Below are 26,055 nucleotides of genomic sequence, written 5' to 3'. Positions count from 1 at the left end.
CTACTGATCCCTTGAAGAAATGTTCAAATGTGTTCAAATGTATTTTAGTTGTAAATGAGATTTTAAAATGCTGCTTAATTAGAACTGAAGTTCTCCAAGCACAGTGCTGATTCAAAGGCCAGTCCATGGTAGTGTGGTCTTAAAGTGAGGGGGGGGAGGCAATGCTCTCTGGGAAAGAGTGGAGACATCAGTTTTATTTCTAGGCTGTCAGGAAGAATTCTCAGTTTGAGGGTTGCTTTTGGGCCCGTGTCCATCAGGGTCTGGAGGAGGATGGCTGATGCACTCCTTCCATACACAATTCTGACACCTGCCAAAACCTAATGGTTTCCTGTTACTGCTGACACAGCCCAGATCCAAACCACGGACCTGGAGGTGAAAGGCTCTGTATCCCATCAGCAATCTTCCTCTCTACATTTCTCCTATTGTTAATTTTTACTATTCTTGAAAACTTACACTGCAGAACCTCACTGGCACCAGTCAATCATAAAATAAGACAAGAAGTTTAAGTGCATCTCTTTTGAGGGCTAGGCAGATTCTTTCAGTCTGATATTTCATTTCCATTCTCAGATAGGCTGCTCCTTTTTTTGTTACTTGTTTACAGAAATGAATGATATATCATAGCTTTCAAGTTTTATTTTCTTCTCAAAGTTTTTTAGACATACTAAAGGACACAATCCAAGAAACTGGAATGTAATTACAGATTTTGCATCTTCTGTATGACCTGTCAGAAGTCTGCTATTTCTTATAAAGCCATTCCAGCATATACTTACTGTCAGTTTGATAGAAGAAACACTTTCATAGGTTTCTTTGATTGACACATTTAAAATGACATCAGTTCCTAGTTTTAAAACCTATTGTTATTAAGTCTCTGTTGCTATTTATGTTAGAAATATGTGCATGTATGTCAAAACAATACATCAACTTTGCTGATTGGCTGCACCTTGAATGGGTTGCCAAGGTAACAGAACAATTGCTTTTAATCTTTCCTAAATTGTCTTATTTGTTTGTTTCACATTCCAAGTTTCATATTTAATTTTCCAAAAGCTTAATTTTATGATTATTTTTGAAATATTTTTTAGACCACTTGTGCATTCTGCACATATTATGAAATGTGCATGGCATACACTTTCTATCAAGAGTAAAAAGAGTAAATAATTAAATGGCTTATTTGAGATAAATATCTATTACTGTGTTAGTGGGTATGCAAAGAGCTCTTCAGTGTGGTATATCTGGTATTTATAAGTTACTTCTGAAGCAGTGCATAGTGATGTCATCTCCTCCACAATTTGATTATCTTAGGTGGCAAGACCATCATCTAGGACCTGTGTCTTTTCTAGGAATGCTGCTGTTGGCACTACAAAAATATGAGCAAATACCTTTTGGGGTGCTTTCCTATTTTTACTTGGAAAAATAACTCTTTGCCCAACTGGAAGAATGCTCACTCTGTGTGTGTGAGTTTCTAGACCCAGGTATAAACTGGATGATATTTTTGCACTTCCTGCTTGAATCTGGAGGGAAATTTTGATACCTCAATATGTAAATTAGATAGGAATTATCCAAGTTTCTATTTTTTTCCCCTGTTTGGTTATGTAGCAAACCCCAAAAAACTTCTCGTACTTAGTGGGGTCAGGCTAAATCTGAGAAACTCAATAAAGCTGCCTTTGTTCAAATGCATCCCAGTTAATTTCAGGCCAAATGGCGATGAGTACATTAAACTCTTGAGTTTTACATGGAGTCAGGAGAGTTAGACACAGTCTTGTATCTATGGCATGTCAGTAAGGACCAGCTTGGTCAGTGAATTTCAGTTGTGCATATACATACAGAGAGGTAACCACAGATTTTGGGTAAGGTCATGTCTGTATTTTTATACATTTGCAGTGGAATATTGGGACAAACATATCCAAAAGATAATGGTGGGTTTTCATCATCCGCCAAAATAAGACCTGGAAAGGCACATCCCTGACAATCAGCTCAGGCTTAAGTGGGTCTGGACAAGAAGTGACTTCCCTACACATACTTTTCCAAAGTAATTACCATGCTATGAAAGGGCTAAGCAACACACTGATCAACTTTATAGCAAGCTTTTCAGATCTCTTTTTCCCCAGAAAATGGTGAATTCATATTCAATCTTTCCTCTAGAAACTTGCCCCGTAAGTTATTAAATAAAAAGTAACATATATGAACATTAGTAACCCAAGCTTTGCTGATGTTTTGTCAAGGAAATTGCAGTGTCCATTTCAGAGTAGGAGCAGTTATGTATCCAAGCATTATTTCAGCAAAATGGGAGATTAGGTCTGTTAGTTGATTACATTAAAGAGGTTTTTAAGAGCAGCGTGTGTCCTATAGTTAAGGATGTATCATCATGCTTATTAGGACATATTGTAGCAAAGCTCACACAATCTTTTAAATAGATGGCAAAAGAAGATCAGAGGGCTCTTACACCTGTAGGCATTTTTTAATTGATGGCAAAAAAAGATCAGAGAGATTTTACACCTGTGCAAGGTTCTATTGTCCTTTGCATGTTATACTGAAATGTTCTGTAACTGTAACCTCAATAACTTGATAAATACTGCACACAGAGTCTAAAAGAGCATATGTTATAAGAAATTTTATTACTAAAGTAAAGAAAACATATTGTTGATATGAATACAATGGAGAGATTTATGTTGGGAAAGATCAACAAGTGCAAATACAGACTTGCCAGCTTCTATCAGAAGAATAAGAACAAACATTGTATTTCAACAAATAAGAAGAAATGCACTTGGAACTCTCTTGGCTAATTCTTCAGGAATCAGTTTTCACAAGGATCATGGTTTGTGTTCCCAACCCTCTCTTTGATGTTATCTAACCATTGTATCAACTATTTTCCTGTTATATCATTTTGAAATGGCTTCCAATGGCTTGTATAAATGTAAATAATTCAGCATTTTCTGGGTTCAAGTTACACCTAAAATACATAAAACATTAGTCTTGCTTTTAATGAATAAACTGTAGTATAATAGTACTTTCAAAGAATTAGATTTTAAAAGTAGCATATGAAAATAATGAAATTCTGTAATAATTTGCTTTACAAATAGTATCACCTATCTGAACAGTGGAAATATTTTAAATTATGGCTGTGGGATGGAGCATTATTTCATGTTAATAAGGCTGTGTGCCCAGTGAACAGAGCAGTGAAACTTTTAATTCTATATCCAGCGACAGTGATAGTAATAGGAAAATGTTGAGTGGAATAGAGCCTTGAATGGAAGGAGCACAACATTCTCGGGGGAATTTTTGGCAGAGCAAGAAGTCAGGAGCCATGTCCCACTAAGGAAAGTGCAAAAGAGGTGTCAGGGTAAAGAACTTTACAAGACCTTCTAGAGTAATCTGAAGGATGTTTCACAGCCTGAAAGAAAGTCTTAGATACTTTAACACTCAGTATTTGATGCCAATGCACAGGTGCCCAACCCACCTAAGACTGTGAAGTATTTGTGTGCTGTTAATCCTGGCCATAAAACACAAAGTGGCTCAGGTTGAATATAACTCTATTCCCACATCAGTGAATGTAACAAGAATGGAAAATGATACAAACCTAGCCCTTTCATGTTATAATATTAATCTCAACTGGCACAACATGAGTCCACTTCTACAACAAAGATTGGACAGTGAAAGGGAAGGGAACACATGTCAACTATTCTCACAACAAATCTGAATAATCTAATCGGGTGTGTGGTCCTTCTCAGAAGTTTGTCCAAGTCTGGTTACAAAATTACAGGACAGTTTTTTGGGGTTTTCTTATTGTAACAAGAAAAGACTCAGTATGTTTCTATCTAAGAAAAGGCTCAAGTTTCGGTTGTTATTAAGGACTTTAGTCAGAAGCACACTAAACATTTTTGGATATCAGAAACTCTTCAACTGAAAAATGTCACAGCTACACTTGAGTGGTGTGATATTTTTTCTCATTCTTGAAATGTACCAAGCACCAGTCTTTAGCATACTGTAGGCTGGAAGAAGCACTTCTGAACACTCTTTTTGAGTACATGTTCTGTACTTTAAAAAGCAGCGGTTTCCACCCCCTTGCTGTCTGGCTCTTCTCACCTAATACAATATTCATGAGAGACCAGATCAACAGCTTCAGAGAACAACACCCTCTCCACACAGAACAGCTGCTCCACGGATCCCTGTGCACCCTCCCTGGGGTTGTGCCTCAAACCTGTTCCAGGAGCACCACTTTAGGGAGTGCAGGAGCAACAGAGGCACCACATCCCTCCGACTCCCTGTGTCTCTTCTGGTGCTATCCACTTATAACAACTGTGAATGTGAGTTTAGAGCCAGTCTCCCATGGACTCTCCCTGGGCTGTGAGGCCTTTGAGACGCGTCACAGAAACCACACTATGTCAGCCATTCAGTGCTGCCTCTTTAGCATGGGTGCATTGCACTTAAACTACTCTCTAGAACTGCTTTTAGCTCTTTTAAAATTGCAGAGTCACTCGCTCTTGTGACTTTCTGGCATTGCCTCTTGCTGAGGAGGTGCTTTGTGACTTGCTGGCTCAGCACACTCGCACAGGCTGTGTCACCCCTGCTGCCTTGGTGTGTGGTGACATTGTGCATCCCCGAGTCGATGCTTCACAGCTGCAGCTTGCTCAGGTGCCACTTGCAGGACCCTGACTCCTCAACTTGCCGAGTGGTGTCTTTGTGACACCCACCACCCTGCCCCTGCAGCATGTGGCTGCTCTCAGTGGCCAGTGACAGAGCACTGTCTCACCTCAGCAGGATTTTAAGGCTTTTTTTGAGAAGCCTGGGAGGTATTTTAAAATTTATTCCAAAGTGCAGGGGACAGAAAGTGCAAAGCCAAGGGTCTGTCTGCTACTAAGTGTAATAGACTGTAAATTTTTAATGTGGTATTTTTTTTGTTACTTGCCCTGCTTCTGAGCTGTCACCATCCTGCTGGGTTTCATTTCTACTGCTCTTTGTATGGTTTGTTTCCAAAATTTCTTCCTAGCTGCTAAAATCCAATATTGCACTACAAACTTGACATAGCAAAGTCTCTTCTGCCTATGGTACCACACCCATGATGGGCTGGAATCAGGCTGGGACTCATCTTGCCATGTTTTCTTATACCACAGAGCAGCTATTCCCTCACCTCTATCACATGCTACTGCAGAAGAAATCAGCCTGTTACCCACCTAATATGCCCATCTTTTGTCTGAGGTGCAATGCTCTAGCAGGCAGCAGAAAGCTGCGGGAGCTGCTTGAAATCTGGTACAAAAACATCAGCTCCTGTAGGGGACATCCTGTGGTCTTTTCAGGCAGGGGTATAAATGCCTTTGACTATTTGTATCGATGAACTCAATGTCACTATGGAGCAAAATGTCTTGCCTTTCATATAGTACAGATGTCATTGTTCTCTACCCACTCCTTAAGACAGTGATCCTCAAAAAATCAGCTGCTCTGAGCAATGCAGCCTGGCCATGCTAAACCAAAATTCACTGCCTGTACTCTAGCCACACAAAGGTTAAAGATTCCTTCATGCTAGCATGCTGAAAAGGAAGGTGAAGTAGCAAAGCACCAGGATGGCTTTTGTGGTTTATAATATATCAATTTGTACAGTAAATAGGGTCTGTGTTTAATGCTCCCCTGCAGCGATGACTATTAATAATAAAAGGCCCTGAAAGGAACTGAACTTTCACGATAAAGTATTTCTGACAGCTCACTCCTCAGCACAACAACTGTTGTCCCCAGAGACTCATTCAACATTCATTTGAATCATGGAGAAAGAAGACCAGCTTGGAAGATGTTTTTTCTGGAGTGCAGAGGGGGACTTTGATCCTAGCTCAGATAACAGCTGCTCTACCTGAGCGGATTTTCGGGTAGATGTATCCTTCAGCCCAGGTAAGCCTCGAGGGAGGTGTCTGGTTGACCTCAAAGCTCAGGGAAGGCACCTGATACCTGAGGGAGGGTATTTGAATGGCCAGGAGGAGCTGGCAGCACATTTTATCTTTGTGTCAGTCTCGCGTTTCTGGCGAGAGCCAGCGCACACAGGAAGGGAACTCCTGAAGGGATTCGAGTCACACCTTGAATTTTTTCCCCATTGTAAAATAAAAAGGAGGCAAAAAGCCAAAATACTTTGATTAGATTTTGTCAGTACTATTGTGTTTTCTCACTGCCCTTGGAGGGTACAAAGCACTTTGTTTGAAATCCATGACCCTGATTTCCCAAGCTGGAGCAAAAAGCAAATACCAGATACTTGATAAACTTCTCAGAGGAAAATGAAGCAGTTCATATAGTGCCTATAAGAACAACAGTGATGGGAATTATGCACATCCCTACAGTAAACAGACAATGCTAGCTGCTGCAAAAAGTGTCAAATTCTTTGGCATGTATGCAGACAAAAATCCAATTGAAAATAATTTTAGCTTTTGGTAGGATATCATAAAGATTACTGTATGATCTTTTTATTCTTTCAGTAGCATCTGTGCTGGTTTCTGAAAATGAATGTGAAAAGTATTTGGGATTTCTTGACTGTAGAAGTGACAATGCACTGATTTTCCAAAACTGATTTCATTTCAATAATTCTTTTTTTCCCATGCCTGTCTTTGTGACACTGAGGTAAACCCAGAGTAGCCCAGATATAAATTGCAATAATTAACTTTTTAATATTTTACTGCAAGGCCATTTGGAAACATTATCCTCAAAAACTTTTCCTTCATTTATGAATATTCTGTTCATTAATTTTCTCACCAAGGACAATTTATCATTCCCTCTTAATCTGAAGTGGGAAAGGCTTTAAGATATCCTTTGATTTGGAATCTCAAATTATGTCCTTGATACCATGACTTTTTAAAGTAAAACTTCTTTAAGAAATAAAGACACCTGCTGAAGTAAGTATCTTGTAAGACAGGAGATCACCTCCTGGTATTGATTGTCTTCCAAACAATCAATACAGGATTTCCAAAAGTAATGAGAAAACTGCTGATCATAGGTTTTTTGAGCATAATTAAAAGTCTAAAAACAGTGGAAACATTGTGGGAAAACAAATGGAACAAATATTTAAAAGCAAGCTGAAACTTTCCCTCAGTCATAGTCAATACAGACAGGGATAGCCAAAGTTGCACCCAAAATTGCCAGGGATGTTTCTGTCTGAGAGCAGCTGGTTTGTGGCATCCAAGGCAAGAACCTTGTGCAGCCCCTTTCTGCTGGAGTGTGGCAGCTGTCCTTGCTATTAGGAACAGAGGCAGGGAGGAATTATTTTAACTGTAGAGTTCATGAGATAAAGATAGTGAAGTATGGATGGGAGCGCTGCACAGGGGTGGGTTTTGGTGTTTCTGAACAAAAACCTGCTTGTGAAGAGAACAGACGTGAACAAAGTCCAGCCCTGCAGCCAATTTTCAGTGTCTTTTCCTGCATAAAGACCAGGGACAAGCCAGCTGCAGTGCACACACACAGAGGCATCCTCTGGCTTCCCGCGGGACTGAGATGTGGCAGAGAGGCATCAAGGTAAAAGAACCCTGCTTTGGAAAGTTTTAGCTCCTGAAAGAGGCTTTGAAGATGTTTGAGGAGGAAGGATTTCTGTGGTTCTTTTGTACATAGTTTACACAGCCAACCTTTCAAACTGCTAACAGAGTCCAGAGCCTAGAAACATTCACAGTTGCTTCAAAGTTAAGGGTTTTGTCCTGTTAAGTCATTACATTATCTGAGTATAAACCAAAGAGTTTTCAGCTCTGAATAATTTAGGTGAAACAGTTAGCCCTAGGCCAGGTGCTCTACTTAGGGAGATGGTGAAATAAATTATTCAGAAAGGGAGACAGGTAAAACAGATGGAAAAGGCCGCCAAAACAAGACACCCAGAGGGCAGCTGTTTTGCAGGTCCCCTGTGAAGCACCTCACTTACTAGGAGGGCTGTGGTAATGAGTCAAGCAGTGGTGTTGAAATGGAACTTTGCCTTATTAATTCACGTGGTGGTCACAGGGAATACAAGTACTGATACCTAGAAGCAACCACCACGGTGTCCAAGCCTGTGTAACCCACACTTTAACATTAGAGAGTACATTCATAAGGCACTTAGGACAGAGGTTCCTAAATTATTTGATTGTGAAAATTATCTTCAGCGAAGAGGGGAAAAATACACTTCTCAAAGTATTTACTTAATTTAAACACCTTTTCAAACACAAAGAATCGTAGAATGGCCTGGGTTGGAAAGGATCTTAAAGCTCATTGATTTTCATCCCCCTGCCATGGGTAGAGACACCTTCCACTAGACCAGGTTGCTCAGAGCCCTGTCCAACCTGGCCTTGAACCAACCCTTCCATGGACAGGGCATCCACAGCTTCTCTGGGAAACTTGTTCCAGTTGCATTTTGTCTTCCCACTCATATCTAGATTTTAAATTTTGATTTAACTTGTGCAATTTGGAGTGCATTTTATGAGGCAATTTGGGATTCCTACTACTTCTGTTTATGGTCATATGTGTCAATTTTTCTAGAACACATAATTTCAACAATGATAAATGAAATCCTTTGATATTAAAAGTACTCAGATTGTCCAGGAACTTATGCCAAAGCAATGAAAAGTTCTAAATTATCTTGCCATTTTTACTGACAAGTGAACATTTTACTGGCTTTTACTGTCAGTCAATGTTTGATTCTTTTGCTAATGACAATCACTACTGATGGTTGGCAATGTAAGACAAGTGTCATGAATGTATATGAAAACTGACACAATTTTTTTTTTTTTTAGGGAAACCAAATAAACAAATCACTGCAATGCTGATTTTCATTCCCATAATACAGTAACTACTCACACAAATAATTGTCCTGGTTATGAGGGAATAAGTTGCCTGTGCAAATGGAAAATTAGATGTACAATTGTCCAGTGAGATGTTTTTTGAACAGAAGCTAGGTACTTTGCCCAAGTCTGTCTCACTAGGGGTGAGCTTTCACCAAGAAGAGAATCCCAATCCCAATCCCATCCCTACCCTAATCCCTCTCTCTCCTGCTTCCCTGTCCCAGGAGCAAGTGACAAAGAGTACAAGAGAATGAAAGCAAAAGGAGACACCTGAGCAAGGAAAAGAGGGAAACAGATTAAAGACTTCACTAAAAGAAAGCACTGTGAGGAAAGAATACTGGTGTGGCAAACACTGAGGAAATCCTTCTCCTATAATTTCATCAGCCTAGATTCTGATAAATGGCACCAAAGTTGCATTGTCCTTGCTGTCTTCCTGGAGAATCTGATTCACAGCTGGGCCTCGAAAATTTCAACCCATTCCTAATTTCTGTGTCTTTTCCTTGTTGAGCTACCCAGTGGCTGAGCCCTGTGGGGCAGAAACCCTACCTTGGCATTTTCTGTTTGTGATGTTCAGCATGATAAAGCCTCAGTCCTACTGGGGCTGGGTGTAAGTGTAGCAGAGACAACACAGTTACAGACAACCCCTGCAGAAAGCACACTTATACATAGATCTGGATAGCAACACATCCCCTGTGGTCTTTAGATTGTATATTCCATATTTTTCTGTACTGCAGAAAGGTTTTAATGAAGAAAACGCATTCATGTTGCTATTGTTGCAATATAGGCTATTGTGGTAATAATTTCTCATTAAGGAACTCTCTAAATCTAGTAGAGACCTAGTAGAAATGACCTTGTACCTTGAAATGCAAACAACTTTTTTCAGGTATAGTTTGTTTGTTGAAGTCATGCATTTATGACATTGTGATAAATTGTGTGAAAATTCATGAAAAAAGGTTGTGGCTTCACTATAATTCCAGGCAGAACTGTTACAACAGTGAAATCTCTTGTTTAATCTCAAATGTCAGTAAAGGTAGCACAGAAGGGCTCAAACATAACCTTTTAAGAAAAGTTAACCTTTTTCTTTTCAACTTCACGCTAATGTAAGAGTTCTTCTTAAGTAACACTTTATGTAATTGTTTTCCAAAATGAGTGTAAGATGATCTTTGGCATCCTCAGGAAGTTTCTTTTGCTGTTTAATAGGAATTGTTAGATATTCTTGCTGTCTGCTGGCTCCTCTGAGCTGACATTCTGCTTGTACTTACCTGAGATATTATTCAAGACCAAGAATTTCAGTTATTTTCCAGTCAGGCAAGTGAGTATGTGAGCTAAGGATGGCACTTGGTCAATAAATCCTTTCACTTCCTTTGCACTTCCTTTGATCTCCAAGGAGGATTTTGCCATCCTCTTCAAAGAAAACAATATCCGCTGATGTCCATCTTTTCTGATTCCCTCTTGATATCTTTCCTTCTTTGTGATCATCACTGTGGCTTCCTGATTTCTTTCATTTGGTAGCTAACTGAGATATACTTGAAGCATTTACTCTTCTTTCATGTCTCTGTTTTCTTGGCCCTGTTCTCATTTTACCAACATTTTAATTAACCTTATTTTCTGTCTCTTCCTCCTAAAAAGGAAGATATTTTTCTTTTCTGTTTTTTTTTTTTACCATTGTTTATACTGATCTCTTCATTTGTTACTCTTTTCCTAAGTGATATTTTTAGTAATTTAATGATTATCTTGAATTTGCATGTCTGTCTGTTTGTCATCTGCATATCTGTATACTTCCTATGGCACTTTTTCTTTTGAATGAACGTTTGTTACACAGTAAGATTATCCTGTAAATACTACTTAGAAACTTTTCAAATCATGTAATCACCTTGCAGTTCTATTTTGAATTCCCATCCTAAAGGAAAAAAACTTATATATCTAATTGCATTAGTGAGGTCAGGTGAATTACCCAGTAGCTCAAGAAGGGATTGTGATTTCACCTCATTAGAAGGTTTTTCTCTCTTCTTCCCAAGTTTTATAATCAGTAAATGAGAAAGATCACAACTGTCATCTGCCCAGCCCTGGGGCAGTGTGAGACAAAACAAGAAAGATATTCTTTTAGCAATTGCTTCCCATGTCAATTCACAGAAAGGAGTTTTCATTAAGTTTATTGGAAAACAGCATCTTCCGCTGAGAGGAAACTAATACAAGGAACAAATCTGGATTGGCACAGACTATGGAAGGAATAGGATGTACCAGGAAACAACCAACTACTTATTAATGAAGGGGAAAAGCTCTAAACTTATTTTCTACAACTTTGAATTTATACCTCAAATTATGGCAATATTTGTTAAAATAAATATTAAAATAATTTCTAAAAATCCTGTTAAGACAAACTAAACTAATTTGGCTGAAATATGTGAAAAATCCAATGGGTTTGCAGGCAGAGGATTTAATAAGTGATACTGTACACACACTTGAGAAAATAATTTGGTTCTTTCTTGGTTCATGTCATTATAAATGGTGCATTGATTAAGCAGAATTTTTTTTAACTACAATTATTCTAAGCATTCTATTTAGATTAAAATTAATTAAAAATCCTATAAAAATTAATAAAATTTATAAAATGGCTGTATTCCTGTGATTGAAAAGGCTGATGGATGTTGTTTTTCACTCAATGCATCATTAAAGAGGAAACAAACTGTAATGGTCAGCGGGGCTGAACTGAAAATAATAATGGAACTGAGAACAATGTGTTTGAAAATTTGAGAAATCTGACCAGTATATGCAGTGTTTCTCTGGAAAAGCAGATAATTTCAGGAATGACCTCATCCCAGAGTGTAGATATCATGTGCTTTTGTGGATCTAAATAGACATTTCCAGATGATTTCATGTAGGTAAACTCCAAACTGTAATGAAACTATCTTTAGTGTCATATGTTTTTTACAGTAATATTTGTTGTGAAAATGAGTCTTGTACATAACTTATGGGCTCGATCAATTATTCTAAGATGTTTGCAAGAGATTGAAATTAGTATCCTTCTGTTATGAAAGAGAAAATCTTTATCATTGGATGCACGGCTGGATCTCTTTTTTAAGGTGCCTGGAAATTAAGAGAGGCTGATTTGTATATGTCATTACAGTAGAATATTTTTTGAGTCTGCTCCATTAAAGTGGGTGAGATTCATCTGAGATACAGCTGAGATCAGGTTCAGGCTGAGAAGACTGAGGTATTTTGCTTGCAAACTCTACAATGAATTTTTAATAATGAATATAACCAGTACTTAATGATTCAGAGGCATGTTGCTTAATATATGTGTGCAGGGAACAGCTGTAAACTTCATCTTAAAAGAATATTTTATATACACTTTGTACAAAAGAGGAGAAATTACTGCAAGTCTGAGCTTGCATTTTGAAATGTGAACTAAATTGTATTTTATGGAAAGGGTACTACTCTTTTAAGACTTTTTTCATTTTTCCTTTTTTTTTTTTCCCCAGGAAAGACAATGCACTAGAAGTTGGATTTGTTAATAGCTTTCTCTGACCCGTTATGAAATATTTCAAATTTGGTAAGTAGGGAAGAGAATGAAAATACATTGATTTTTACAAGGGGGTATAATTTTTAAAACAATTTTTCATGGACTTTTTTTTTTTTTGTCAGCTCCATTGATTATTGCCTACATCTTTCTCAAAACTTCTTTGGGTAGATGAATCACAAGCTGTGATTATCAGTTATCTGGTGTTCCTATTAGTTATTCATCAATATGTTCTAATGCAGTTGCTATGAAATACGTGTTTTCTGCTGTAACTATTAAAAGTTTCAGTCTCTGCTGTCAGTAGTGGACACAATTTGCAAAGTAAACTTCAGTGGTAGATGAAATGCCACAAGTTTTGGAATACTTTCACCACAATAAATTACCGAATATATACTCCTGCCTCACATAAATGAATGGATAAAATTCCCTTAACTTCTATGATCAGGATTTTGGCCTGAAGCATATGGACTTACCTAGGAGCTGAGATATTTGAAAACATGGCTTCTGTTTTAAGTAGCTCTGGGTCACGGTCAGGGTGGGCGGGGCACCAGGCAAGTTACTGCATGAGTTTCAGGAGGGAAATACTGGATTTCCAGAGGACATTGGGTGAGCATGCTGCTTCATCCAAGCAGGGCACTCCAGGAGTGGCATGCATTTTTCTGCTACCCTGTCTTGTGGCTCTTGACTAGAACTCATGTGTGGGACATGTGTTAGGGTTGAGGTGACATTTTCATAGGCTCAGCAGGCAGGTCACAGACAAGGTACACGTCTGTTTGCATCTTGTTCAAGGTACACACCCTTCCATTATGAACCTCTTCCTATTCAGCCATGACTCTGCTCTCCTTTTTGCACCTTCATATTTAAAGTTGCAATTAATTCTTTAACCTTTGGAACTGAAGATTAGCACACATTCCAGCCAAATAAAAAAGTGAGATGGTAACTGAGAGGTGTTTACAATGTGGAGCAGCAGGGTTGTGTAATAGTGTGTAATTCATGTGTGGTCTGCTGAGAAGTGCCAATCTGTGCCAATCTGTAATGACAAAAAGCCAGAAAAGAGGCCATAAAAACTGGCACCAAGTGAAGAAAAGGTACTACAGTTTGAGTAGAGGTACTAGGGGTACTCTAGGTACTTAGAGTTAGTAGCCCATGACATGTAGAGGGGAAGGAATATATGGGGATTTAGTGTCTTTTCCTATGCAAAGCCTGACAAATCAAATTCTGACTGCCCTGCTACAAAACAAAATGTTTGCATTACATCTAGCCATAAGGATGGAACAGTTAAATCAACACATAGACTTTATCTGGGGAATCTATGGAAGAGCAAAGATAGGGAGGTGGTGAAGGAAAGAGAAGACCACATAGGCTCACTTGGATGGGTTTGTGCAATGTTCTATTAAGACATGGTGATCTCCCTCCTCCAGTGCCCCCAGCTGTGACAGGGGCACAGCTGGGGTGCAGGAAATCCACTGGCAGACAGTTCAGACACACATGAAGTGTGCAAAGAACCAGCTTGGTCTCTTGCCTCATGGGATTTGAAATGGGATTGGTGGTGTCTGATTTCAAGATGCCTTCCTAGTCCCAAGAGATTTCTTTATGGAGTTTGTCAGGGAATTTACATAAGTGGCTTTTCTCTCACATGAGGATTTGAAAAGCAGAAGGCTCATGATTTTCAAATCATGCAACATAGCTTGATATCACTCATGAAGTGACACACATGTCAATGGGAAAAAACACATATGATAAGTGAAATATTTTCAGTATTTTCCTTCAGTGGAAAAATACAGTGACACTTTAAATCTACTGAAATAAAAGGCAGCTAATATTTTAATTTTCTATATATAAAAATGTGTTTGTGGAAGCTGTTATTAACACACACCTTACTGTAATGATTCATACAGATGTTAAGTAGGATTATGAGACAAATAAAGGCATAAGCATTCTCTTAAATCATGCTATACTGATCAAACAGTTCTGTGCAACATCCCAGCTATTCACTTACAACAAGAAAAAACATGATTAGTGCACATCAGTAGTGTGGTAAAGTGAAAATACTCGCCAAGTACTCATTACCCAGGCAAAGAGTACTAAGAAACAAAGCCAAGTCTACCATTACAACAAATTTACACTCATCTAAGAAGTTATTAAAAAATTAATATTAATTTCATCAAATAACTAATGTAAGCCTGTATTTGCTGATTCAACAAATCTCCAAACACTGCTTAATTTTAAGCATGTAAGTTAATAGTTTTCATTCTGGGGTCCGTAGATGCCTGGAAGACCCTGGCCAACAGAAATAAGGAAGAAAAGTATAAACCTTTGAAAGTCATTGTTCTGCTGGTAAACTTACAAAAACAGCATGTTAGAAAAAGATATTTAATATAAACACTCTGCCTTCTTGTCCATCTGAAAGTTAAGCATGTGTTAAACTGGCTGTATAAATCTATTTTTTATGTTATAGAGAACAAAACCAAGAAACACTGTGGAATACAAATCAATTAAACAGTGAGTTGGAGATACACTATGGCTATTTGTCCCAGGTGATATCATGGCACAAAAGTTAATGTAAATTCATTTCTCAATTTTAAATCTTTAAAATGTTACATGGTGGCAACTACTTTCTCTAATACAAATCATTGTGCCTTGTGTCCTTACCAATTGCTGTATCAACCAAGTCCTTTGGTCAAAATAAAAACTGAGGAACAGATTCAACAATTTTTGTTGAGCTCTTTTGTAGAGCCCTATGTGCATGACAGCATTGATATGGCAGGAGTCTGTACCTTGTAAAGAGATAAAAAGAGCATTTTTGCTGTGGCACCATTGTGTATTTGTACCTGAGTGGAGAGTGCAGCAGGATTTGGAAATAAGGATGATGTGAAACACAAAAAAGATTATTTAGTTGATTGAGTGTTAACCAGTGGTTGGAAGACCAGAGGTAAAAATAAATTTAGATAAAATTTCCTGCTGAAATTCTTTCCTGTTCTGTGACATCTTTGCCCTGTGGCCTCCAGAGAGTCACACAGACCTAGAAAATCTGAAGATATTCAGGCTCCTACCTTCCCTTTGAAAACAATCAGGATATAAGTTCCTGAATACCTTGGTGAAAAAAAGCCTTTAATCCTTGTGTTTGCTTCAACTCTCTAAGAGATAAATAGTGCCTCTCTGAGAATGTGATCATTTAGGTGTGAAGTTTTAAGAAATTGTGGTAAAGAGGCCACAGAACTACCTAAAGCAGCTGCTTTTCAGCAGGTAAAGCCTTCAAGGCAGCATAAAATTTTGGCAGTTGCAGTATTTGTTTATTCTCTGAAGCAGTTTTGATTTTTATTTTGCTCTGTGAGCACTCTATCATTGGTCTTGGTTATCACTACAGATTCTGCTTTTATTGTTGTGTTACGGAAAAACCTAGCACCTTAGCATGAAACTGTTTGGAGTTCAGGATAGTAGAAAAAAAAGGGGGTTTAAATCATCAAAACTATGAATCAAGCAAACAGGATTTTTTTTTTTTCAACAGGAGTTTATTATAATTATAATTTTTATTTGCAGCAAAACCTTTGTTTCTTGAAGTTCTTTCCCAAAGCTAGGGCCAGAAAAGTCAATGCCCACACTTGTTATCATTGTCCACATTTTCTGGCGCAGAGATTGATCTTGAATTTTATTTTTTCTCCAAGAAGAAGAACCCAACTCTACAAAATAGACCCAGATCTCTACTGAGTGCTTTCATAAAACTAATGGTAAGTTGCTGTGCTCCCAGCTGGGCATGTTAGCTTTCCATCTTGATTCTGGATAAATGCTATTCAAATAGAAGATACTTATTATCATGATCATTATATGCTGAGCTGAAAAATTAATGCAGAACTGGGTCCATAGTCCTGACTAATAATTTTGCCAAAGGGAGAGGACAACTGGTCTGGAGAATCAGTAGAAAAACTCTGCCAAATATAGCCATGGGAGAAGTGCAAAGTAATGGAACTCTGAAGTAAAATGAAGTGCTTGGCAGCTTTTAGAACAGTTGAGAACATCACTCTGCAGTATTCATAGTGCCTGCCTCATCAAAGTCTGTAATGATCAACCATCTTAGAGAATGGAATATCTGCTATGGAAATGTACAGGACCTTGCACAGTGGATGGAGAGGATTTGTCATGGTGCCTGGCAGATGGCCTGACTCGATCTCAATTAACTTTAAATACCCTTTGATGTTGAGAGTGCACTTATCCCATGTTGTCTGCTCTGATGGAACAGGATAAAACCTCTCCCAGAATGCATGGGGACCTGGGTCCTGCAGGCACCATGCCACTCATACCTTGACTTTAGGGTTGATGCTCACACCATGAACACGTCCCCAGACATCACCCCATGTGTCTGGTCACCTTCCCCAGCTCCTGGCAGAAAGGGCTGTTGTTCCTTGCTGCAAGTGGAGCTGTGGTGGGCCGTCCCTCTTACTTAAGCTGACAGCTGGTGTGTTTGAAAGAGCAGGAGTTGTAGCCCAACCCACATCTCCCACATTGTACCAGACTGGGTGTTCTTTACCCCGCTCCTCCTTGCAGAGAGTGAAGCAGGTACACCCAGTGGCCCTCTGGCAGGAGAGGAGGGGATCATTGTGCAGACAGTAACACACTGTAGTGATCCCAGGATGACGTGGTGACATCCACAAAGCCCACTTTGGTCCCCTGCCCAAAACCATGCGACTGGGGAATTGCGAAGCTCAGAGTCATCTTGACTAGTTTCTATTCTGTATATATTTCTATTCTGTATATATGTTGCTGGGGTTTTGCCATACTGCCTGAGGCAAACTCCTGTCAAACTAAATTACATATGGTTACACAGGCACAGATGATGAACTGCCTACAAGCTCATAATAGAGGTGTTAATATTGAGGTTGGTCTAGAAAAGCTCAGACCTGGACTGCTCAGCTTGAATTATATCTTCAATTAATTTAGAATTATGTGTAACTACCAATCCCTACTGAGTCAATAAAGTGTCTGCATCCAGGACTGGTAAATTAGGTTTTTGGCACAGGGAAATATTTTGTCAGGGCAGAGACACAGCTGATAAATAAATTTCAAGTTGTCTCAGAGACATGGAGACAGAGACTCTGTTCTGTAAAAGCAGCAAGGGACTATGGTATGATTCTAAAAGTCATATGGTATCACCTGAATTCAGAGCCTCCTTTTATTCTACGACTTGGAAGTTCAAGCCAGACACTGTTAGAACTAGTCAGTGATGGCATGGCAAACTGAGCTCTACCCACAAACACAGTCCAGTGATCCTACAGACATAATTCTGGGATGCAGCACAAACTTCTGAGAGGTACTCAGCAGCCTCAACCCTCTTAAAGCCCCTGGGAAGCGAGGAAGCTCAGCATGTTGTCAACACAGGCTCTAAAGTGCATTTCAGTTGTGTGCCTACCAGGCACACAGGTTGTATATTTAAACTCTCAGGACTCAGTCAAACAAGCCCAGTTTACCTCTCAGCCAGACTAAATTCTAATTCCTCAGTTAAGATTATTTCCACATTTAAATGAAAAGGATCCATTCTGTGTTGGCTGCCTAGCACTTGTAAGAACTAAGGTCAAAATATATTTCTATAGTTTGGAAACTGTACTTTTGTCATTCACTCAATAGTGTTTGAAATCTTAATGTTTGAATTTCACAACAATAATAATAGTATTGCTTTTGAATGAGAGCTCAGCATAGCAATTATCAGCTGAGACAAAATGAATGTTTAAAAAATTATCACTATCTGAACCTAAGCTTTTATACTGCAAGATGTTTTATAATCTAATTGAGAAGAAATCCTCACATTCTAATAAAATTAAGTAACTGGAGACAAAGTGAAATAAATAGCAGCAATAACAATACTTCTTGTGATTAAATATTTCACATTTCAAGGATGCCTATTCACAAAACACTTAAATAGCTCATCAGTTTGGACAATTTCCCTTGGTTGTGAGGAATGGAATGCCTTAATCTGAGTGGACATTCTCACTGTACATCTACTTTAGAGAGACAGTTTATGTCCAAGCTTTTGCAACTAGACTGCCTCATGTCTGTGTAAATAATTCAGTCACAGTACACATTTTGGTGAACCATAGTCACTTGCAGGCTTGGGTTCTCTTTAGATCAAAGGGCAAACCACTCCACAGAAGAGATCAGCTGAATGGGGAGAGCAGAGTTATGGAAGAAACTTCCTAACTGATGAGCAGGCAAAGTGCTCTGAAGGTTGTCAGTCACATTGTGCTTCCTTTGATACAAAAGCATGCTTGTTTTTAGTCTCTTCATGCCCTGCTAGTACTGGGCAGCAGGGATAATGTACAGCAGAGTTCTCAGCTGCTGTGCTGGAAACTGGGAGATCTCAGCACTCCTCACAATTAGTCCCTAGACTGGGACAAGATGGTGGCCATCCTGAAAAATAATCCAGAAATTAGGATGGCACCTGACTTTCCAGGAAAATGCTTCTGTGAGTGTCTCAGTATTTAATAAAGGGTGTCTGATGTGCTCAGCTGCACAAGCAGACACAAATACATAAATATGACTTCTAGATTTGAATCTACTCTTACCAAAAGTAACTTAATTGATGTCTGTGGCATTACACCTGGTTTCTAGAAATGCTGAATGGGGCTCTCTCTTCAGGTCCATAAAGTTCTCTTTACTACATATGTAATTATATTGATGTAATGTCTGTCTTTCCCTTTTATGATAAAGTAATACACAATCCCCTTCTAATTCCTTACATCTTTTTTTGTTTTATTTTATAAATCTAAAGCAAAAGTGGTTCATAACAGTCTTTACAAACAAGCTGCATCTGTTTAATATTGAAGTGAAAAAAATCATAATAGAACCATTACTTTGGAATATCCAAATAACCTGAGGAAAAATAGCATCCATCTGGTCATTGGTATAACTGTTTTTTACATCAGCTGGATGTTTCTGGGATTGCAGAATTCAACACTTATCTTTAAGTAGAGTGAGTTTCTAAAGATGTAGCATCCAGAAACTTGTGAGTAATCTGTCTGCTTAGAAGTATAATATTGTGTTACCAGATCTGCTGAGCAAAGGCACAATAAAGTTAATCCTTTGGTTCTGGAAAAGCTGTAGGTATTGCAATGGCAGATGTGCTGAAACAGAAGTGTTTACGTTTCTTAGGGCATGTGAAGCAGCAGCTCTGCCAGCTCACGAGTATTTGAATTTCCTGCAAACTTTTACCTAAGGGCTGTCGTGGGGAAGGAAAAGAGCTCAGAAGGAGTCTCTGCACCCTGTTGGCAGGCTGGAAAATCTCTTTTGGTGAATTGGTTGGCATGCACCTGGATTTTCTCATTGAACTTATTCCCTGTGAATGGAGTCATTATGGCATTACAGTGCTTTTGGTATATGGGGTACTGCATTACCAAGATCAATACTCTGTTATATTTAATATATTTTCCACCTCTTACTACACCATATGGAAAGGAAAAAAAATGTTAGGTCAAGGATTTTGTACTGTGGAGGTGTGATATGACTCTGGTTTGGCCAGAGCTTTGAGATGGAGCTGCCTTCTAGACCTTTGCCAACAGTGAGCTCCCCAGAGAAGTCTGTCAGACTTTAAACTCACAAAGCCAGGTTGTGCAGAGCACAAAGAAGAAGGGTAATCTTTTCATGAGAGGAAATACAAAGTAGCTAGGTAAGAACTAAAATCAAAATCAGTCATTTATAATATTTTCCCTGCCTACAAAATCCTTGCTAGCAGGTCCTTGCTTCCATGCCTGGTAGGAGTTGACTTGGGGACTTCAGATTGCAATTAATTCTGTCCAGACTAAAGAAAATCCTTCCTTCTGTCCCTCTAATGTCTTGCTGGCTGCGGCTGCCCTTTCCTACCATCATTGTGGGACTTGCTGACTTCCAGCTCCGTGCTATATCCATCTTTCCCAAAAGAAGGCACAGATTCCCCCTTAGCAAGAAGGAGTTCTTGTCTGGCCACTTTTCAGGGTCTAATTATGTAGAGTTATAAAAAAGATGGTGGTGAAGAAGGTCATAGTAGCACTTAAAAGAGTTTGTGCTGGGGATTTCTAAACATTATGTTACTGTCCTTCCCTTGGAAGCTTTTAGTTGAAATCTCACAGGCAATCAAAACACAAATGGAAATGGACTCCCAAAAGAGTGAAAAATTTTGACTTCACCAGCAAAGCGTCCGTAAAAGACCTGGGAATAGACCACAACTCCACTGATTCCCTTTCTGTTTTCCATTCCATACCAACACAGTTAGACACACTCAGTTTGCTCTTTGGATGATCTGAACTCACCTCTGTGGTCTTCTCACTAAAAATATCCTAGTTCTTCATCCAATGCTTTGACAGATCTGTTCTTCCAGAGAAAAAAATCATTATGAGGAATGTCAGCAAAGCAGAGGTAATCCCAGAGGTCCAGTATAAAAAAGAAAGACCAGAAGCCCCTGAGCAGTACTGTTGGACAGGGAATGGCAGTAAGCTGGAAGAAAAAAAGCAGAAGAGTGTTCCTGACATAACAGTGACAATTTTTCTGTTGTCACAGCTGAGTATCAGCACAGAGCTTTATCAAGAGCCAGAATACCACTGAACTAGCTCCTGTATAAATACAGATTGAGAGGCCAGTCATTGCCCTGGACCATTTACAAAGTATGTAAGAAAAGCACACAGAAACAGTCAAACCTTATTGATGACATTAATAAACAATAATCATAGAAACATAGCTTTAAAATTTTGGTTGTGGTTTTTTTTTGTTTGTTTGTTTGGTTGGTTTTTTTGTTGTTTTTTTTTTTTTTTCCCTAGGTAGTTTTTCAGAAGAGTTTATATCAGCATTTTGAGGGAGGATAATGAGATTACTTGAAGCCACCAAGCTGCTCCCAGGAGATGAAGTCTAGAAAAGAACTGAAAATCAAGCAAATAGGTGTGGGTAGGTGCTCACTGTATGGATGGATGGTAAGAAGAAGCTTATGTCTAGGGACTCAACATGATGCAGGAGGTCAACAAAGAATTTTTGAGTAAAGCCAAAATCTTGTATTGGCTGACAAAAGGAGGAAATATAGTGGGACACCTAAGAAGGAAATCATAGTAAAAAGTATTTCTTGCAGCAGCATTTTGGATGGATGGATGGATGGATGGATGGATGGATGGATGGATGGATGGATGGATGGACGGATGGATGGCAGGCAATAGGTTAAATCTGCACTCATCAAAAACAGAAAAAAAAAAAAGGAAATATCATCAATATATATAATGAGTGCAGGACCTTTAGTTTCATGTAATAGGAGAAAACTATTAAAGTTTCAACAGAGCTGAAGTACGGAGACCTAGAGAAGCTTAGATCAGAAATTATATCATAAGTATGTGTGACAGGCAGGAAGAAGATTCTGTCAGGGTGGTTCAGCCTAATTCAGAAAAACTCCTTGTTGACACCATAATGAGTTCCCCAAATAGGCTTTAGGGCTCTTATTTGCCATGTGTAGTATTTATTGTGCTTGGTGGTAGCAAGCTGTCCATTGCAAAATCTGAAGAGAAAAGTAGGTAATTTGGACTAGAATGTTTACTGTAATATTTCTGTGGAGGCCTACATTTTCAGGTCAGGTGTAAAATACATAAGAAAATATTCACAAAAGATCTTGTGGAACTTCTAGAGGAGAAAAAGCCAGATGAAGAAAGTCCTTCACAAAAGTTGAGAAAGATAAGCCATCAGGTTGCTCATGCTCAAGGAGTAGATATCTGGCAAATCAGATAAAAAAAATGATTAGGTGTTGGTTCTTACATCAACAAGAACCTGTAAGAGATTTTACCAGAGCAATTTTTTGGTGGAACATTAAAGAAGTCAGATTCCAAAGGGCTTGAACTAAAAGTAAAACAGAAGGCTAATATAAACTCCAGGCAGTGATTTAGATTTTGTGTTCACTGTTTGCATAGGGGTGGAAGGGATCTTGTAGATTGCCAAGTCCATTCCTCTGCTGCTATAAGCAACTGTATCTCATAGTCTATACATTTACTAAGCTTCACACAACAATTCTATTTCCTTTCTTCGTAGTTTTAGTGGAAAGGTGGTACAGAAGTTTAGTCTTTTGATAATCAGAAACTTTAATTTATGGGTTGAATTTATTAATTGCTCATTAGTAATCATTTGTTCTTGTGTCGTCATTGTCCATTTGCTTAAGTATCTTTTCTCTCGCTTTAGTGCCTAACCTGAATGTATTTATAGAGAGCAATTATATTCACTCTCAGCATGAATGAGCTTAGAGATGAAAGGGAGAAGGAAGCAAACATGTTGCTTCAGCCTGGACCAGCTGGAATCTCTTTGTTCAGACTCATGTAAAATGTTTTGCAGCAGCTGAATCTGGAAGCAGCATTTGTGCAGCTCATAGAAATATGATACAGATCTCACCACCTCACAGCCAGATGAAATGGGAATGGACATAGCAAGCAGGGATATTGTTTGAATATCCATGGGTGCTGTGGACCTGAGAACACCAAAACTACAGTCCAGCTTAGCTGGAGAAAAAAAAAAACATCTGCTTTTGGCTGATGTAAACACCCATGGTAAGCAATTGTAAGCATTTCCTATTATCCCTCGTATTTTTCTAGTGTTGGGAGTTAGGTGTCTGTCTGTAATAGGTTATCACCACCTATGTGACTTATTTTGAAGAGATGTTGTCTGCTGTAGACTCTGGAGGCAGTTCAGTCCCTCTGGAGTCTGCTCTTTCCTAGCATTGTTGTATGGCTGTATCCCAGAGATCTTCACACTCAGCATAATTAGAGAAGAGCAGGGATTGCCCATCTTTCATACTGTGTATTACAAATTTCTTACACAAAATAGATTGAATAATTCAGTCACAACATTCTCCACCATAGCATGTGTTCAGATAGTGTCTTAAAAGAGGATTCCTTAAGGGAAAGGCAATTGCTCTAAACTATTCTTGTTTGGTGGCATCTCATTGCCAGCATCAGTAAGCACAGCTGAACACCTGTATTAAGAGATGTTGGATACTTTAAATGTGTGATTGTACCTCATCCCTTTGGATGTAAATTTTAACTGTGTGAGAGCAGTTTGTTGTGAATTGTTTTTTTCAACACATTTTATATAGGAAGGGCTTTTAGATCTGAAACTGCTTATTCCTCCTATATGTGTGCCATCATTCATGTTGAATAGCATGATTTTTTTCCAGTCAAAATTTTCTTGGGGTTCCATCAACTGCAGAAGCAATGGAAAGTTAAGGGCCTTTAATTCTGTTGAAGATGTGTGATGTATAGTAAAATGAAGAAATAGAATAAGATGATGACCACTGTAGCTGCTGTAGATTAGTTACTCTGTGGAATAATGCATCTCATCACCTCTTTTCTTCTGGAAAGTATTTTTTTTATCTTGGCTTAAAGCTAAACCCTGCTGTCTCCTTGTAACTGACCCTTGTGCATCTTCATGTAAGGGCAGAATTTGTACAAATTTGAGTTCTTTTCACAGTTCAGTACAAACCATTGTGTCTTTCCTAAGGGAGAAAGATATACAAGAGTAGTGCAGGTCAGGGTTGTGGTGAGCCACATAAGGAAGCTTGTGCAATACCTGATTTAAGTGTAAGATTCTCACAGGGTTTTTAAAAACGGTGTGGTTGGCCATGGTGTTTTCCAAAGGAGCTCTGCATTAAGATTCTAGAGACGGTTTTGAGTTCACCTGGTCCATTGCCCTGAGCTTGCCTGATCAGGGAGGGACAGCCCCATGGCCATGGAGGAAAGGATGTTGCAGTAAATAATCTGAAAATCAAATTTGGCAGCCTACTCAGTGAAAAGGAATGAAAAAGCAGAGGTGGCAGGAGGGGTTTTTAAGGCTTTCAAGAAGGGTGGTGGTTTGCTTCAGCAGCACAAATACACAACTGAAACAGGGACAAACACAGTGTGGAAAAAGCCTGTTGGATACTTGTCTTTGCACAACAACTTCTTCATCAAGAAAACAGCTTAAACACAACGAGTTGTGCAATAAAACTCCAGTTTGCTGGCAGCGCCCTCACCTGTCTCCTCAAAATATCTGACATGCTGGTTCAGGTGTAGATTTTAAAAAAAGCAACAGTCAGCATACTGAAATCAGAAAAATGTGGTGACCAGGTACAGAAGAATGTACTCTCACACTTTAGAAGCATGGAGTACAGGAAAGGGGCCTGCATCTCCCACAGGGAGAAAAAAATTGGATCATAAAAGCATTTCCCTGAGTCAGATTTGATCTGCAGACCACTAGCTAGACCCAACAGCTAAATAATACCTCTGTAGGAAAATTTTAAATTCAGAGATATTTTGAAAGGAAAATATAAAATATTTATCTTCAGGCTATGTCAGGGTGTTTAGGGAGGACCAAAGCAGACAAAAAATTAGAAATCTGTGATATCAAAACTGAGTTTACCAAAATAAAGGTTTAAAAAAAAATTGAAAAACTCTCTTGAACTGTAGGAACCAGTAAAAACTTCAGTTCTTATGAAGACCTTTATTTTTATCAAACAAAACCTGTCTGCTGTGAGAAGACTCACTAGGTTGATTCTCTTGTTATAAAAATATGAAATTCCCAACATACCCAAGAAAAAACCCAATCTCTCAAGAGCTCCAAATCCAGACAGGAAGAAGGTAAATCCACCCTGAGGAGCCTGGGCACTTCTCTAATGTCAGTGACTAACTGAAGAACATCCCCAACCTTACAGTGATGATCAGCAGTGGCAAACTCTCCAGCTGGTGTGAAACTTCATCTCCTTGAGACCTGCCATAGCTTGGACAGTTCTATCTGGGTGCTGGCACTGAAAAGTCATGGTCCAGATCAGGGACTGCTGTGCTAGACACTGTCTAAAGATACCACAAACAGGCATGTGGCAGCAATGCCACACAGTTGTGGGATTTCTTTTGGCTTTAATTGGAAAAAAACCCAACCCTGCAGTTATCTGATGCTCTTGGTCTATGTACAGAGCACGTTTAAAAATACAATAGGCATTCAAATGGGAACATTATTAATTAAAAGCCTCCGCGTACTGTACAAATGAAACATTCTTCTCTCTACCTACTCAAGTTATTCATTCAGAAAAATTCTGGGAAAATAGTTAGGCTTTGCAATGTGCCCCATAGGTCAATGTATTCAGACTCTCAACAGACCAAGTGGAAGGAGCGAGTTCCAGAACAGCAAAATCTTCACTCTCAAAGGGAGCACATTCAGAAATGTGCATGATCACAGGAAAATGGCTCTAGTACCCAGCTCCAATTTTAAATGAGTCCTTTAATATATGTATGTCTAAGCAAAGAAGAGATGCTGATCTATGCTCCTTCCTGGAGCACAGCAGTGGGAAGGACTTTGAAGCCCTGTAGGGTTACAGACCCACAGCTTGCCTGCCTTGGTTCTTTTTCTACTGTATATGTTCTAAAAGGATCAATTTATACTATATATTTATATTTATGCCACAACAACCCCTTTTCTCTATGTCCAGCCACACTATGTCCCCTTTATTTAATAACAGAGGTGTCCTTGAGAGCCAAACTGTCCTTGGGCAGCTCAGTGACAGGATGTTCCAGAGCATATCCGTAAGTGCTGGTCTCACAACTGTTTACTTTTATGAAAGTCCCATATCAAAAGTCCTTTTTTATTATAAGGATGGGTCAAAGTCTGTCTGCTGAAGCCAGAGCCAAATTTGCCTCATGCTTTAAAGTTTGGTGTTGTATTTCAGATCCATCCCCTAAATCACACTGGCTTTCAGTGTTCAGATCAGAACAATCCCTATCTTATTTGCTTGCTGGCTGCAAAACAGTAGGAAGATTGTCA

At 38.9% G+C, this 26,055-nt stretch overlaps 1 long non-coding RNA gene across 6 annotated transcripts in view; it reads left to right on the top strand.

Moving 5' to 3' along the window:
• LOC146766685 (uncharacterized) overlaps positions 1–26,055 on the top strand; it is a 263,759-nt gene that overhangs the window by 225,573 nt on the left and 12,131 nt on the right. For 4 of the 6 annotated variants that reach the window (XR_014957246.1, XR_014957242.1, XR_014957247.1 and 1 more), the window contains 3 exons: positions 12,248–12,318; positions 15,951–16,013; positions 21,063–22,814. This is a non-coding gene — a long non-coding RNA (uncharacterized LOC146766685). Of the gene's footprint in view, positions 1–12,247; positions 12,319–15,950; positions 19,194–21,062; positions 22,815–26,055 lie in introns of those variants that run through there. The other 2 variants (XR_014957244.1, XR_014957243.1) reach the window with 2 other exon arrangements.

Source organism: Lonchura striata, chromosome 9, assembly GCF_050655825.1.
Source record: "Lonchura striata isolate lonStrDom1 chromosome 9, ASM5065582v1, whole genome shotgun sequence".
Lineage (NCBI taxonomy): Eukaryota > Metazoa > Chordata > Aves > Passeriformes > Estrildidae > Lonchura > Lonchura striata.
The sequence above is the reverse complement of the archived record's forward strand: the minus strand, read 5'-3'. Positions and strand labels throughout refer to the sequence as shown.